We start from the raw sequence: 17141 nt of genomic DNA, 5'->3' as shown, positions 1-17141 counted from the left end.
TTTTCTGATGAAGGGTCTAGGCCCGAAACGTCAGCCTCTCTGCTCCTGTGATGCTGCTTGGCCTGCTGTGTTCATCCAGCCCTGCACCTTGTTGTCTCGGATTCTCCAGCATCTGCAGTTCCTACTATCTCTGACTCTTCCAGATGAGACCACTTATCTATAAATGACTGTGCTGTTAATTATAGCATGAACTGTTTCTCCTAGATGTTACACTGGTAGTGCTCCCACCTCTGAACCAGGAGGTCATGGAGTCAAAGAGCATAGAAACAGACCCTAGGCCCACCATCTCTATGTTGACCAACAAACACCAAACTACACTAATCCTGTTTACCTGCACCTGGTCTATAGCCTACTATGCCCTGGCATTCCAAGTGCTCACCCAGATGCTTCTTAAATATTGTCAGAGTACCTGCCTCCACAACCCTCTCAGGCAGTGCATTCTATATATATCTACTACCCTCTGAGTGAAAAATAATTGCGTAGATCTCCTCTAAACCACTTACTCCTCACCCTAAACTTCAGTCCTCTGGTCTTAGACATGTCTGCCATGGGGAAAAGATTCTCATAATCTATCCTGTCTATGCCTCTCAAAATTTTTTATACCACAGTCGCATTTGACTGCCCCACCCCCAGCCTCCTCTGCTCCAGGGATAACAAACCCAACCTATCAAGTCTCTCCTCATAACTGAGAGTTTCCATCTCAGACAACATCCTGGTGAATCTCCTCTGCACCCTCTCCAGTGCAATCACGTCCTTTCGATAGTGTAGCAACCAGAACTGCACACAATATTCCATCTGTGTCCTAATCAATGTTTTATGAAGTTGTAACAAGACTGCCTTGCTCCTTACATTCTATGCCCAGCTAATGAAGGCAAGTATCCCATATCCCTTTTCTGATGAAGAGTCTAGGCCCCAAACGTCAGCCTTCCTGCTCCTATGATGCTGCTTGGCCTGCTGTGTTCATCCAGCTCTACACCTTGTTATCTCTGCCTTCCTCATTAACCTGTCTAACTGTGCTGATACCTTCAGGGATCTCTGGATTTGTACAACAAGGTCCCTTTGTTCCTCAGTACTCCCTAGAGGGCTACCATTTATTGTGTACGTCCTTCCCTTATTAGAATTCCCAAAATGCATCACTTATCAGGATTAAATTCCATCTGTCACTGCTCTGCCCAATTTACCAGCTGATCAATATCGTACTGCAGCCGGAGACCATCCTCCTCATTATCAACAACACCCACCAATTTTTCTGTCATCCGCAAACTTACTAATTATACCTTCTACGTTCATATCCAAGTTATGAATGTACATAACAAAGAGCAATGATTACAGCACCGATCCCTGTCCCGCTGGTCACAGGCTTCCATTCACAAAAATGACCCTCCACCTCCCTTTGTCTCTTATGTATAAGCCAATTTTGGATCCAGTTTGCTAAATTGCCTTGGATCCCATGGGCTCTTAACTTTTGGACTAGTCTTTCATGTAGGACCTTTTCAAAGGCCTTACCGAAATTGCAGCATCCAGGCACCTGCACCCAGGGCTCGCCCACTCCATCTGCTGTTCTTTCCTTTCCTCTCTTCTTTTCTCTGAAGACAGCTTCATCAGGGTCAAGAGCATTGTAGCAGATGGTGAGACCGGAGTGGGACCCTGCCAGTGGCATCGAGGATACGGCTGGTGAAGAGGTGAGTTCAGGGACCTGGTATTGGCCACTACATTAGCAGAGGCAACATTGGCAAGGTGGAGGGAGGATGTTTCGGGTGATGGCAGTTCCTCATGGCTATTCTGGCCGTGTCCAGTGGTGGTCCTCGGTGGCACAGCCCGCAGCTCTGTCTGATAGGTTGACTTCGTGATTGGTCCTTGAGCCAGTTTTGGCAGTGGTTTCCAGCCCAGTATTCCAGCAGCCCAGTGTGGCAATCTTTCAGCAGTACTGTCTTTTCCTGAAACCAGGAGCCATGAATTGAACTAGGATGGACTTTGTCTTATTTTTTTCTTATCTATGTCTTCTGTTATTAATATAAGCCATGGTGGGGCAACATAAACACTTTTCACTGTATTTTTTTTGTTAAAAATACAAGTGACAATAAATGATTATTTTATTCTATTCCATTAACTGCACTACACCTTTCAATATGTTTAGTCACCTTTTCAAAAAACTCTAATTAGTCATACTGGACCTCTCTCTAACAAATCGTGCTCACTAATCCCTGATTGATCCCTGTCTTTCCAAGTGTTGATTAATCCTGTCCCTCAGAATTTTTCCCAATGTTTTCCTTGTCACTGATGTCAGACTAACTGGTCTGTGATGACCTGGCCTATTCCTCCTACCCTTCTTGAATAAAGGAACTGAAATAACTCCTCAGAGGCCAGTGTCCCATCGCCAAGTCACTCTTTATTTACACATGGAGTCCTTGACACTGATCCAACTCCTTCAGAGCCAGCTCTCGGATTGAACAGAACCTCTGACCCTCCTGTTTATATCTGTCAGCCAGGGCTCCCTGATTGGACTATATTAATAGCCCCAATCAGGGAACTCGTTTTCTATGAGGGCCACCTGGCTGACCTGGTTACCATCACTACAGGAGCCACATTAGCTATCCTCCAGTCATCTGGCACTTCACCCCTGGCCAGAGAGGTATTAAATATCTCTACCAGGACACCAGCCATCACCTCCCCCTTGCCTCCCAGTGCAACTTGGAATACATCTCATCAGACCCTGGAGATTTACATGCTTTTATGCCCATTAAAACATCTAACAGCTCCTGCTCGTTAATCTTAACATATTCTAGAACCTTACCATCCCAACAGAAATCCCTGGTGACACTGTCTTCTCTATCTGTGAATACAGTTGAGAAATATCCATTTCAGATCTCACCCACAACCTCTGGCCCCATGCACGGGTTGTCCCCTTTGGTCTCCAGTAGGCCCCACTCTTTCCCTGGTAATCCTCTTACTTTACTATACTTATACAATGTGTTGGGATTTTTTTTTAAAATTCCTACCTGCCAAAGATGTTTTGTGATCTCTCTTTACCCTCCTAATTTCCTTGTTAAGCAATCCTCTACACTCTCTATACTTTAGAAGGGCCCCGCCCATCCCCACACCCCAATTTTAATGTGCTGTACGTGATATAAGCTTCCTCCTTTCTTGTTTATGAACTCTCAATATCCCTTAACATCCAGGGTTCCCTGGACTTGCTGCCCTTGCTGTTTCATCTTAGAGGAATACGCTAGCCCTGAATTCTGACTACACTACTTTTTTAAAAAACTCCCACTTTCCAAATGTCGGTTTACTGCAAGTAGCTGCCTCCAGTCTATGTTCACTGCATCCTGTTTAAAGATATTGAAATCGCCCTTCCCCCAGTTTAGTCACTTCACTTCTGCACTATCCTTATCCCTTTCCATAAATGTGTGTAATAACATCTCTGACCAGGTCAATTTGAAAATATCCACAATGTTAGTCCTTTTTGGGCAGTTTCCACTGGCAGACCCATCCCATACTGGGAGCTCACTGCCTACTACAAAAGAATACCAATCTTAGCTACCAATTCTTAAATGGGTCAGCACTCTCGCTCAGTGGCTAGCACTGCAGCCTCACAGCACCAGGGACCCGCTTCAGGCGACTGTCTGTGTGGAGTTGGCACATTCTCCCTGTGTCTGTGTGGGTTTCCTCCGGGTGCTCCAGTTTCCTCCCACAGTCCAAAGATGTGCAGGTTATGTGGATTGAACATGCTAACTTGCCCCATAGTATCCAGGGATGTGCAGGCTGAGTGAATTAGCCATGGGGAAAGCAGAGTTCCTGGGATGGGGCTGAATGTGGGTGGGATGCTCTTTGGAATGTTGGTGTGGACTTGATGGGTCGAATGGCCTACTTCCACACTGTAGGGACTCTAGGACTGTGAGGCTGCTAGCAGTTTAACCCCACTGCTTCAATATCTGGGTCTCGGAAACCGGCTCTCATTAAATGCCTTCTCTTGATCAGGCTTTGGAAATATCTGGAGGCTTATTCACAAAAGGAGAGATCTGTTTCAGCCCAGCCCCTCAGCTACATAGAACACATTCACTTTTATTCTGACGTTCACTCATGTGGAACATTGGCATTGATTTTGCACTTAAAAGCTGATCCCAACATCAATTCTTATTCTGACACAGTGGAACAATAAAACAATATTCACTGCTGCCACAGAAATCCCAAGCCCCATCTCTCATGTTCATACACATAGCAATGTTTATTTAATATAAACTCACTCACTTAACTCCAACATTCGTTCTGACATTCCTGCAGTGAATTATTTTAACCATAAAAACACCCTCATGACAACTGAAAAATTCAAGACTACAATGTCAGTTAAAAATGGTGCAGGAATTAATTTTTTATTCTGCCCACCGTGACACAGATGTCTTCATTTCAGACTCAGAACAACTTGAAATTTTAATATTCATGCAACAAAAGAAAACAATGTGATAGCGTGACACAATAATACATGACTAGTAAAGTTACATTACAAAACCTGCTACTGCTGAAGTTTTGTGGTGAAACATGGAGGCATGTTCAAGTTTCATGCTATAATGAACTTGTATGTTCCAGTGCCTGGAGGACATGACAGATTTACAGAGGCTGAGAGAATGCTCCATTCTGACAGAAGTGCCTAGCAGGTCATTATTGTGAGGTACATGATTGAATGGGCCATGAATCACAAGCCGGCTAACTAAATGGTGACAACTGGAGCTGAGAAACCACTGGCAGGACAAGTCTCGATGAGGCTGATATAAAAAGCCTTCACATCAGGACTGTGGGTTACGTCTTGGGCAGCCGATATCCTCTGGAAATCATACCCTCTGAGTTGGCACCTGGAGACTACTTTGAAGCTGCTATCCCTGTCTGAGGACTAATGTATGGAGAAGGAAACCTCCAGAATGTTGCCGCTCAGGACAAGAGGTTGTTCCAGAATAACACAACACAGGAATTAGAATTCAGTCCTCAATTCTGACCCAGTTGATGTAAGGTATTTTGGAGGTGTCACACTGTGTCTGCATCCAAAGCTCCATCAGCAACGTCAGCTTTAATATTGACCCATGATGTCCATGTCTTGATGATTTGATGCCTCTGGATTCAGAAAGCATCTTCCATTCCAGGTCAGCCTTCCTTCTGTATGGTCCCTTGTGTATTGTCTATACCCTGTGTAATACCTTGCCTCTCACTAGTCTGATACCCCTGGGTTTTTAGGCACAGGGTTGATGCTTGGAATGGAAGCATTGGGTAAGTGACATTGTTGATGGAGTGTGAACAGGATGGCAAACTGGGCTGGCTCATTTACCCCCATTTCATCAAACTTCAATTAATCTGCAATTCCTGAACACTCCAAATTAATCCTGAAGTGCTGGGAACTCTGCCTGCTGTATAACTCATATCATCAATCAATGCAGAACAGATTGAATTTTTGACAATATTGGGATCAAGTTCATCGATGTGCAACTGCAACGCATTGACACAATGCTGCTGGTGAGGGTGCTGGCACAGTTCCATCCTCAGCGAATATTTTCCTGGCTTCCAAGATTGAATTGTGCCACATCTTTGGGAGACTGCCCTTGAGAGGTCTAGCTATACGTACATCCAAAGGCTGAACAATACCCACAAAACCATGAGATTCTATGTATGTAACTGTTTTGATTTACAGCATTTTAAAATGTTTCCTCTATGCTGCTGCACTGGGCTCCAATATTAGCTCCAGTTTTACTGAGTCTAGGCCAATCCACGACAGGAAGAATGGATCAGTTATCTGACTCAATCAAACACAAGAGCATCTGAACCCAACATTCAAATAAGACAAGGCCAAGGTGAGTAGAACTCAAGCTGCGACTGGCTCTAAGCATTTTATGCAGCCCAAAGGTGATATCCAACCCCTTTCTGAATTCATCTCAGCTCCTTTCATCGCAATTTGGGAAAATTAAAGTCAACCCTTATGGTTATTACTGACTAAAAATCAAAAGAACTGGGGGTGCTGTAAATCAGGAACAAAAACAGAAGTTGCTGGAAAAGCTCAGCATGTCTGGCAACAACTGTGAAGAATCTGAGGAAGGGTCACCGGACCCGAAACGTTAACTCTGAGTTTTTTTCTTCACAGATGTGGCCAGACCTGTTGAGTTTTTCCGACAACTTCTGATTTTGTTTGTGGTTATTACTGATGTCTGCTTGCTGCATAGCTACAATGCACAGGCCTGCGGGGGAACTAATTACTATGAAAAATCCCAAAAGAAGGGTCCCAACCCAAAACGTCAACTTTCCTGTTCCTCTGATGCTGCCTGGCCTGCTGTGTTCCTTCAGCTCCACACTGTGTTATCTCTGACTCCAGCATCTGCAGTTCTTGATATGACATTTTGTCATTGAGTTTGTGACTGAGAAAAAGGAACAGACGGACCTGTTGTAATAAACAATGTGTCCAATCCATATTGGTGACTGTATAATGCTACCCAACTCCCTGCAATTAACTGAAAGGATCACTAGACATATATTAGCAGATGCCAGTTACACAACTTAGAGGCCAGACTGATCACAGGAAGTAGTTTTAACTTCTGGGGAATCAGCGATATTGAAGTATCAATGGCTGCAGGTGATATCACCCATTACAAAGTTAAAATTATCCTCCAAATATTCTGCCAACACACCAGTTATGTTCAACATTCCAGTGATGTCCCGACTTGGCTCAGTGCATTTCCAATTACTAATGTTTGATTGTATTTCAATGGATATTCTTTGCACTAATTCATTGCGATGAATTCACTTTAGATTAGCTTCCTTATGGCAAATGGAATTCAACCTGTTTAAAAACTAGAAGGTGCTGCTGCAGCTGTATAGCCATTTGGCTCATTGAGTCCACAATGAGCATCCCATCCAGATCCACCCTACTCCTGTAGCCCTGCATTTGCCCACAGCTAATCTACCTAGCCTACCATCCCTGGATACTATGGACAAATTAGCGTGGCCAATTCACCCTAACCTGCCCATCTTTGGACTGTGGGGGGAAACTGGAGCACCCGGAGGAAACCCATGCAGAAATGGGGAGAATGTGCAAATTCCACACAGACAGCCACCTGAGGCTGGAATTGAACTGGGGTCCCCAGTACTGTGAGGCAACGGTGCTGACCACCGAGCCACCATGCCACCCTTTAGAGCCCATATATAGCACTATTGTGTCTGTATATATCAGGAACTGTGATAAGTGTCTATTAAACTTTCAGTAACACATTACCCATATAGTTCTTACATTTTCAGAGCTAACATAAGCATTATTACATGAAGTATAGATATCCTATTGGAGGCAAAACCCTTATGACAATAGCAATTCATGGTAAGCAGTGGTGGCTGCTTATTAAAAATATAATCCAAGTCCTTAGATGTAGACACTTGGAAACCTCATTGAACATCAGCTAGATAACAGCACTGATCATCAATGCATTTAGAAAACTAACAACACCCCGTGATGGGAGTAGGGATCTGTGAATTCAACAGCCAGAAGGCAGATACATTTCTTTCTGTTTAAATTATAAGCTCTTTCAAGATGGAAGCTTTGTTTCTCTTTTTTTGTAAAACAAGAACCATCAGCCTGTTTTCCAATTTAAAAGCTAGATAAAGTAGCTAAAAGGCTTCTTGCAGCACAGATATGGAGCTCCCCTGAACAAAATACAGCTTTTTAGATATTATAAAACAATTTTCTAAACTAACCAGACTTACTTCTATGCAGATATTGGTTGGTTCCACCATTTTGTCTCTTCAGTTTGGTGCCAATAGAAAGGGAAACCATGTGACATCATCATCGCTTACTTGGCATGAGCACTATCTAGGAGCAGAAACCTATTACTGCAGGCCTTGAGAAAAGGAACAGTCTAAAGTAGCTAAAGGAGCAGCAGCAAGAAAAATAAAGTGAAACAATTGCAGAAATTAGAAAAGTAAAGGAGAGAAAAGAAAAAAAAGTAAAACAAAGAAACAAAACTAACTTTCCAAACCAAATTAAAGTGCTTAAAGAATAAGTGGAAAGCAAACAATTAATTGTGAACTGGGCAGCCAAAGATACCTTAATTGGATTACGTCTATTCAAATAACATATTTTACAGTTCAAGGGATAATTGATCCTGAGAAGATATGTCTGAACACTCTCTGCAAGTCTGACTGCATCTGTGGAATTAGCGCTTTTGTGCAACACCGATGGAGAAGGGATTACCATTCTCAGGCCAACTTATTCTTAGAAGGCAAGTGCCCAGCAACCAATTGTCTAACCATTTCAAGACTCAAGACATTCACCGGCAAAGACAGAGGAGAATGAAAGAGATACATGACCAGTGAGCAGATAGAGAACTCTTAAAACCGTGCATTGGACAGACAGAACAAACCAAAAATACACATACAAATATTTGGATACCAGCGAAGGTTTCTCGAAAATGTGCAAGGACCACACATATTTTATTGGAAAACATAAACTGGAAAATGGATGTATGGATGGTTTTAGCAAACTGGAGAAAAAAATTGGAATGATGTGGTGAAAACAGTTTTAGTAATTTTGGATTGGTTTAAAATGTGAGTTTGAAACAGAACGGAGAGGAGCAACAGCAGCTGAGACACAGACCTTCAAACTAGTCAGCAACCAACATTGTTCTCTCTCTCTCTCTCTCTACACACACACTTTCTGCACATTGAAAAATAATAAGACTCAAAAAAAACTGCAATGAAGGGAAATTGCGAGCTTAAACTCGATAAACTCGCACTTGCTTACATTGAACTCCATCTGCCATAGTTTTGCCCTTTTATCATGTTTATTAATATCCCTTTGTGATTTTATGTTATTGTATTCACTATCTACAATGCTGCCATTTTTATGCTGTCATCTACACTGTCTACAATGCTGCCTAATTTTGCGTCATCAGCCACATTTGGATCCATGACTTTCTATGCCATTATCCAAATCTTTAATAAATAATTTGAATAACTGAGGCCCTAACACAGACCCCTGTGGGACACCACTGGTCCCATCCTGCCAATTTGCATGCCTGTCCATTATCCCTACTTTCTGTTACCTGCCACTCAACCAATTTCCCAGCCATGTCAGCAATTTGCCCTCAGTTCCCTGGCCTTCTACCTTAGTTATCTCATATATGGGACTTATCAGATGCCTTCTGGAAATCCATATAAACAACATTTATAGACATTCCTCTGTCCACCACCTTAGTCACCTCTTCAAAAATTTCAGTGAGCTTTGTCAGGCATTGACCTACCTGTCATGAATCCATGCTGGCTCCCCCTGAAAAGCTGAAAGTTTTCAAGGTGTTCAGGCACCTCCCGCTCCCCCCCGCCCCTCGCTTCGTTGATTGTATTGGTCTATTGATCAGTCAATCATGATCCTATATTGTTTGAAAGGAATTGGAGTCAGATCAGACCAACGTATGACACGCCAATCCTGCACAGAGATGGTGAGGAGGAAAACACATGATGATGATCTTGCAGTGACATTGAGTGACAGCAACCAGCAGTGAGACAATCAAGTTGTCAACTAAGAGTAAACAAGCATACCACATGCCTCTTCATACATGTGTACCATCACCAGATCAGGACAATTGGTCACACCTCCAATGTGTCAGATTGAAAGCTGAACTGTTCTAATTTCTTTTAAAATATACTCATGAACGTGGGTTATGGCAGTGGTTGGCACTGCTACCTCACTGCGCCAGGGTCCTGGGTTCGATTCCACCCTCAGGCGACTGTCTGTGTGGGGTTTGCACATTCTCCTGTGTCAGCATGGGCTTCCACTGGGTGCTCCGGTTTCCCCCTACTGTCCAAAGATGTGCAGGTTAGGTGAATTAGCTATAGGACATGTAGGGTTACAGGGGTAGAGTGGGGGGGTGGTCTGAGTGGGATGCTCTTTGAAGGGTCATGTGGACTCAATGGGCTGAATGGCATGCTTCCACACTGTAGAAATTCTATGATTATTTGCAGTATACTTTGAAGAGACATGCTCATCTTAGTATGTGACCTGAGAGTAGAAAGGTCTCATATTTCATCTTAATTAGGGCCACTTGAAACATCATAGACTGATGAAAATGTGCTACTGTTTGTAACTGAATAGAGTGGCATTAGCCCAGACACTGAAGTACCTGGAACTAAATCCTTATATATATATCAGGAGCTGTAATAAATGTCTGTTGAATCTTTCAATGCCACGTTACCCCCTTCTAGTTCTTACGTTTTGGGAGTTAATGTTGCTGCAACAGGTACAGAAAAGTCAATAACCAAGGGATGTAGATTTAAAGTATTGGTTTAAGGATTAGAGAGGAAGTTGAGGAGTACTCTTTGCAGTTAGAGAGAGTTGATGGGATGTGAAGCTAACTAGCTGGAAGGATGGTAGGGTCAGAAAATCTCAAAACATTAAAAATAAACACTTGGATACGCAATTGAATAATGTTACCTTCCCATACTGAGAGCTGGAAAGTAGAGTTAGATCAGCCAGCTCTTTCATAACCAGCACCAACACAATAGGATGAATAGCTTCCTTGTGCATTATATAACCCTCCAACACTATACATTGATCAGTCTTCTCAGGTATTTCCCTAAGAAGGATGGAAGTTGTCAGATATTGTAACTATCAGTTGGGGAGGGGGGTTTCTAAAAGAGATATCCCCTTAGTGAGACAGCCCTAAGAGATTATGTCAACTTGAATGAACTGCTTAAGAGGTATTCCAGTTGTGTCATTACAAGAGTTTTATTAAACATGATAGTATAGGATACGAGATTAAAGATTTTGTCATTTACAATTCATCGAGATGAAGGCTGGAAGAATAGAACCCATTTTTGTTGGAGATGTCTTTTGCATGGTTAATATTTAATACCTGACATTCACTGAAGAGGAAGAAATTCCCTTCAGTGTACATCAGCAATTTGAGCCACAGGCACAAGAGCTCAGAAATGTGTTGGGTTTAATAGTTTCTGTACTTTCCATTAAATGCAAAGAGTGGAAACTTGTTGTGCATTTTGTATCCAAATCGGTGTTTTTACCTATTTTTGGTCAGAGGTGGAGGAGTTGGGCAGTATCTAATTAAAATGTACATAGTCTGACTTGGCCATACCAGGTAGGTGCATTACCTACTTCTGCATTTTGTTGGAAATATAATTCATATACATCAAAGTTTTCAGAAGTTTGCTGAACTTATTGGGTTTCAGTTTGGTGGATTTGGTGCAAATTAGGGTAAATCTGAATGGAAATTCAGTGAGAGGTTGGTAAAAGTTTAGGGTCAATCAATAATGATTTTGAGAAGCACAGTTGATTTTATTTCCAGATGCTATCTTGGAACAAAATCACCACCCATCCCTTTACAAGACAGGGCATAAGGGGCAGAGTCTTCAGCGTAAATGTGCAGAAACTGAATGTTGAGCTGATGTTATAGATTGATTGTATCATTTGCAATTTCTCAGCTGGCTGCAAGACCAAAGACTGACTCTTTATATTTGAAATATGAGATAGCATTCACCCTCTTTGGGGGTAGGGATTCTGCATTGTTACAATACCCCCAGTGTACAGACAATAGTAATCAATATAACTTAATAGTAGAAAAACTCAGTAACACTTTTAGCACATCCTCATGCCTCTATATCTACCTCTCCCCCTCTGGAGCATCGAGTAACTGTTGTGGTATACAGACAAGTACCACTATTAAGCAATGAGCAGAGTTTAACCAAGAAACATTCCCTTTTTTACTAAGTTACATATCCCTTGCATCTATTTACCATTCACACGCACACACAAAAAAAATCCACCGAAACTCTTGTAACCAATTTGTTTGTGTCTTTGCAACTTGTAGTTTGAGTGGAAACAGCCATTAAAAAGAGAACGTGCCTCATCAGTGACCTGCGGTCTGATTGGTCCTGCCAGGCTATTGACAGAATCAGTGATCTTTAAACCAGCTCTACAGCAAAGACTTAATCAAGTAACTGTAGTGGCCCTCTGATGGTGATGTAAACTGACTGCCTGCCTACCCCGCAGGCTATGACTGGCTCTGCTGTCGAAATTCGAGGAGTTCTGTGAGCTGATCATTCAGGCGAACAACACTGCTGAGTTCAACTTCCTTATCTGCACGATGGTGAGATGTCCTGTGGGCTCTTGGTAAGTGGTGATGTGACCTCTGACATTGATGGAGCACAGTTTAACTTCTGTCATACGAATCAAAATTGTGACTCACGTTTTTCCCCCAGAACATAACTGACAGGCTTATTGTTGTAAAGGAAAAGTACTATGGAGGCTACATTTAAAAAAGTAATTGCTCGTAGTTTGTCAACATTTTATCAAGTTCAATGGAATTTAGATCACTAATAAATACTTACAGCCAAAAGGAAAACAAACACTGTACTAACGGTGATATTTTCTCAATTTGATAGCTGGATGCTGCGCAACATGGGATCTTAAGTTCCAGATATCAGGAGTTACGGATTTTACTAGACATTTCAGCGTAAAGTAATTGCAATTTTTAATCAATATGATAGCAGGCTTTATATCTCTTATTTCACCCAGATCGAAGATTGATAAACCAGAGGAACCCAATCGATCAGAGTTTCCCAAACCCATGGATCATTTTATCAATAGCATAGCAATTTTCGATATCTCAAAGTTTTATTTCAACTGGATCAAATTTGTGTAAAGCCTAAAGGACCCAATAAGTCAGTGCTTCCCAAATTGTGGCTCATAGTGTCTTGAAGACAGTCCACATTACAGAAGGAGGAGGTGCTGGAAGACTTAAAACACATTAGGGTAGATAAATCCCAGGGATCTGATGAAGTGTATCCCAGGATTTTGTGGGAGGCCAGGGAGGAAATTGCAGGGCCCCTAGTGGAGCCATTTGTATCATTGACAGCCGTGGGTGAAGAGTCCGAAGACAGAAAGGTGGCTAATATGTGCCATTATTTAAGGCAGGCTGCAGGGAACTACAGACGGTAAGACTAACATCTGTAGTGGGTACGTTCTTATAGGGGATTCTGAGGGACAGGATCTACAGGCATTTGGGGAGGCGAGGACTCGTTTAGGACAGTCAGTATGGTTTTGAGCACGGAAAATTGTGTTTCATGAATTGGATTGAGTTTTTGAAGGAGAGACCAAGAAAGCATCTGGACTTTTGCAAGGCCTTTGACAAGGTACCGCAAGGTAGGTTGTTGAGTAAGGTTAAATTTTACAGGATCCAGGGAGAGCTAGCCAACTGGATACAAAATTGGCTTGACAGTAGAAGACAAAGGTAGAAGTTGTTTTTCAGACTGGAGGCCTGACACCAGCAGTGTGCCACAGGAATCTGTGCTGGGTCTGCTGTTATTCATCATTTATATAAGTGATTTGGATGAAAATTTAGGAGGTATGCTTAGTAGGTTTGTGGATGACACCAAGATTGGTGGTATAGTGGATAATGAAGAAGATTATCTGGGAATGCAGTGAGATCTCAATCAATTGGGCCACAGGGCTAAGGAATGGCAGATGGAGTTTAATTTAGATAAATGCAAGGTGTTGCATTTTGGTATGGCAGAGGGCAGGACTTACAACATCAATGGTTGGGTCCTAGGACCTGTTATGGAACAAAGGGATCTAGTGGTACAGGCTCATAGCTCCTTGAAAATGGAGTCACAGACAGGGAGAGCAGTGAAGAAAGCTTTCAGCATGCTTGCTTTCATCAGTCAGAGCATTGAGTACAGGAGTTGGGACGTCTTGTTGCGGCTGTACAAGATGTTGGTGAGGCCACATTTGGAGTACTGCATGCAGTTCTGGTCACCCTACTATAGAAAGGATATTATTAAACTAGAAAGAGTGCAGAAATGATTTACAAGGCTGCTACTTGAACTGGAAGGTTTGACTTATAAGGAGAGGTCAAATAGGCTAGGACTTTTTTCGCTGGAGCGTAGGAGACTGAAGGATGACATTATAGAGGTGTATAAAATCATGAGAGACAAATGTAGGGTAAATAGCCAACAGTTTTTTCCTATGGTAGGGGAGTCTAAAACTAGAGGGCATAGGTTTAAGGTGAGAGGGGAGAGATACAAAAGGGTCCAGAGGGGCAATTTTTTTCACACAGAGGGTGGTGAGTGTCTGGAACAGTCTGCCAGAGGGAGTGGTGGAAGCGAGTACAATTTTGTCATTTAATAAACATTTGGACAGGTACATGGATGGGATAGGTATGGAGGGATATGGACCAAAAGCAGGCAAATGAGACTAGTTAATTGTGAAAACTGCGTGGCATGGGCAAGTTGGGCCAAAGGGCCTATTTCTGCTCTGTAGACCTCTATGACTCTATGACCCCTGTGTGGGGTCACAAGGCCTGAGATTGGGCCTACCAGCCTTGAAGCAGCAATAGCTGCCGTGGAGCACAGACCGATTTTTGCCAACTGCTATTGAATACACAGGTGAAGCTGAAATAGGGTCAGTGCAGTGTAGCCAACACAAACCATTATTAATGTCATCAATATATCAAGGCAGATTAAGTCAACAATCCAGTCGGCATGACTGTCAAAAAATTGTAAGTAACTGTATTCATGTAACAGGTTTAGTGGGAGTGTATGCAACCTGGCCAGATCAGTGAGAAAATTGCTTACTGTGTATTACTACAGGTATTTATTTCAGAACACCAGTCCATAATAATGGGATTAACCTTTTCTCTTTCTGTTATCTGTAAGGATCCTAGTTCTTTGTGCAACCTGGACCCAATTCCTGTTGAATATGAACTTACAGCATTGAAACTTCCTCATTGTTCATTTAGTCTCAATGGTACACTAGATGTTATTTACATCACATATCTCTTTGATCTTGCTATTGTAAGTGTCCTTTAACTGTGTTTTTTTTTTCTGAAAGCAGATTCTTACATCTGTTTGTAACACTTCTGTAAATGGTACACATTTTCTAACTCCCATCTCACTGACTTGGGATCTAATCAGTTATTACAGTTTCATGAATCCCAGAAAATATTTCAATGTTCATTTCCAAAAATTTGCAAGTTGTCAGCCACAATAGCATGTTACTGCTGAAAAAAAATAACATCTATAAAGCTGCATTGTATATAAATTTGCAGCAGACCTATAGAGTCAGAGAGGTCCACAGTAGAAAAAGCTCCTTCAGCCCATCAAGTCTGCATTGGTTTTAATAAAAAACACCTAATAATTCTAATCCCATTTTCCAGCACTTGGCCAATAGCCTTGTATGCCTTGGCATCGCAAGTGTGCATCTAAATACTTCTTAAATGTTATGAGGGTTTCTGCCACTACCTCTCTTACAGGCAGTGAGCTCCAGATTCCCGTTACTGTCTGGGTGAAAACATTTTTCTCACTTCTCCTGTAAACCTTCTGCCTCTTACTTTAAATCCCTCCAGTTTCTTTCTGTCTACCCTATTTATATCCATGGTAATTTTATACATCGCAATCCTGTCCCCTCTCAATCTCCTATGCTCTAAGGAAAACAACCCAAGTCTATCTAGACTGAAAACAAGAAATGCTGGAAATCATAGTGAGTACAGGCGGCACCCATGGAGAGTTAACATTTCGAGTCTAGATGATTCTTCATTAGAGCCCATCTAGAGTCATCTAGATTTGAAACATTAGGTTGCTTTCCATGTTTTGTTTTTACTACAGATTCCAGCATCAGCAGTAATTTGCTCCTACCAAGTCTATCCAATCTCTCTTCATAACTAACACTCATCAGCCCAGACAACATCCAGAGAAATCTCTTCTGCCCCCTCTCCAGTGCTATCACATCCCTCCTACAATGTGGATTCCAAAACTGTAGACTATACTCCAGCTGTCGCCTAACCAACCTTTTATACGAATGTACAGAATAACCTCCCCACTCTTAAACACTGTTCCTTGGCTAATAAAGGCATGTATCCCATATGCCTTCTTAAACACTTGATCTATCTCACCCATTATCTTCAAGGACCCATGTACGTACACATCAAGGTGCCTCTGATCCTCAGTGCTTCCCAGGTTCCTACAATTCATCCCCTGCCTAGTTTGTCCCACCCAAGTTCAAGCTCACATTTATCTGGATTGAATTCCATTTGCCATTGATAGGCCAATCTAACCACTTCTAAGGCTATCCTCCTCACTATTTACCACCCCACCAATTTTTATATCATTTGCGAACTTACTGCTCAACTCTCCTCCATTCAAGTCTAAATAGTTTATATAAACCACAGACAGTAAGGGCCCGAACACTGATCCCTGTGGAACTCTACCGGACAAAGGCTTCCAGTCACAAAAGCACCCTTCTACCATTACCCTTTGCTTCCTACAACTTCTGGATTCAATTATCAAAATTTCTCGCTGAAGTCCAAGGAGACGACATTAAAAACATTGCACTTCTCTGTGCACCTGGTCACCCCTTCGAAAAATTCAATCAGTTTACTCAGACATGACCTCCCCTTAACAAATAATGCTGACTGTTCTTGATAATCCCACTTCTCCAAGTGCAGATGATTGTGTCCTTCAGAATTGTTTCCAATAGATTTCCCACTGAAGTTAGACTGATTGGCCTGTTGTTTCCAGATTTATCCGTTGCTGCCTTCATGAATAATGGTACCACATTGGCTGTCCTCTAGTCCTCTGGCACCTCACCTGTAGTCAAGGAGGAATTGAAAATTTTTGCAAGCGTCCCTGCTATTTCCTCTCTTACCACACTCAACAGCCTCGATACATTTCATCCAGCCCTGAAGATTTATCAACTTTTAAACCTAACATATCACTCAGAACCTCCTCTCAATGCTAATTTATTTAATTATATCACAGTCCTTCTTGATTTCTATTCCCTCCTTGTCCCTCTCGCTGGTGAACACCAACCCAAAGTATTCATTGAGAACCATATCTACACCCTCTGGTTCAACACAAATTACCACCATGCTCCTTAATAAGCCCCACTCTTTCCTGAATTATCCTTTTACCCAGAATGTACTTGTAAAACAACTTAGAATTTTATTTCAATTTACTTGCTATTATCCTTTCATGCCCCCTTTTTCATCACCTAATTTCCTTTTTACGTGCCCTCTCGCACATTCTATACTCCTCTAGGTCTTCTGCTGTTTTGAGCCCTTGATATCTGCCGTAAGCCTCCCTTTGTCTCCTTATCCAATCCTGTATATTCCTTG

This window comes from Rhincodon typus, chromosome 21, assembly GCF_021869965.1.
Source record: "Rhincodon typus isolate 14 chromosome 21, sRhiTyp1.1, whole genome shotgun sequence".
Classification (NCBI taxonomy): Eukaryota; Metazoa; Chordata; class Chondrichthyes; order Orectolobiformes; family Rhincodontidae; genus Rhincodon; species Rhincodon typus.
The sequence above is the reverse complement of the archived record's forward strand: the minus strand, read 5'-3'. Positions refer to the sequence as shown.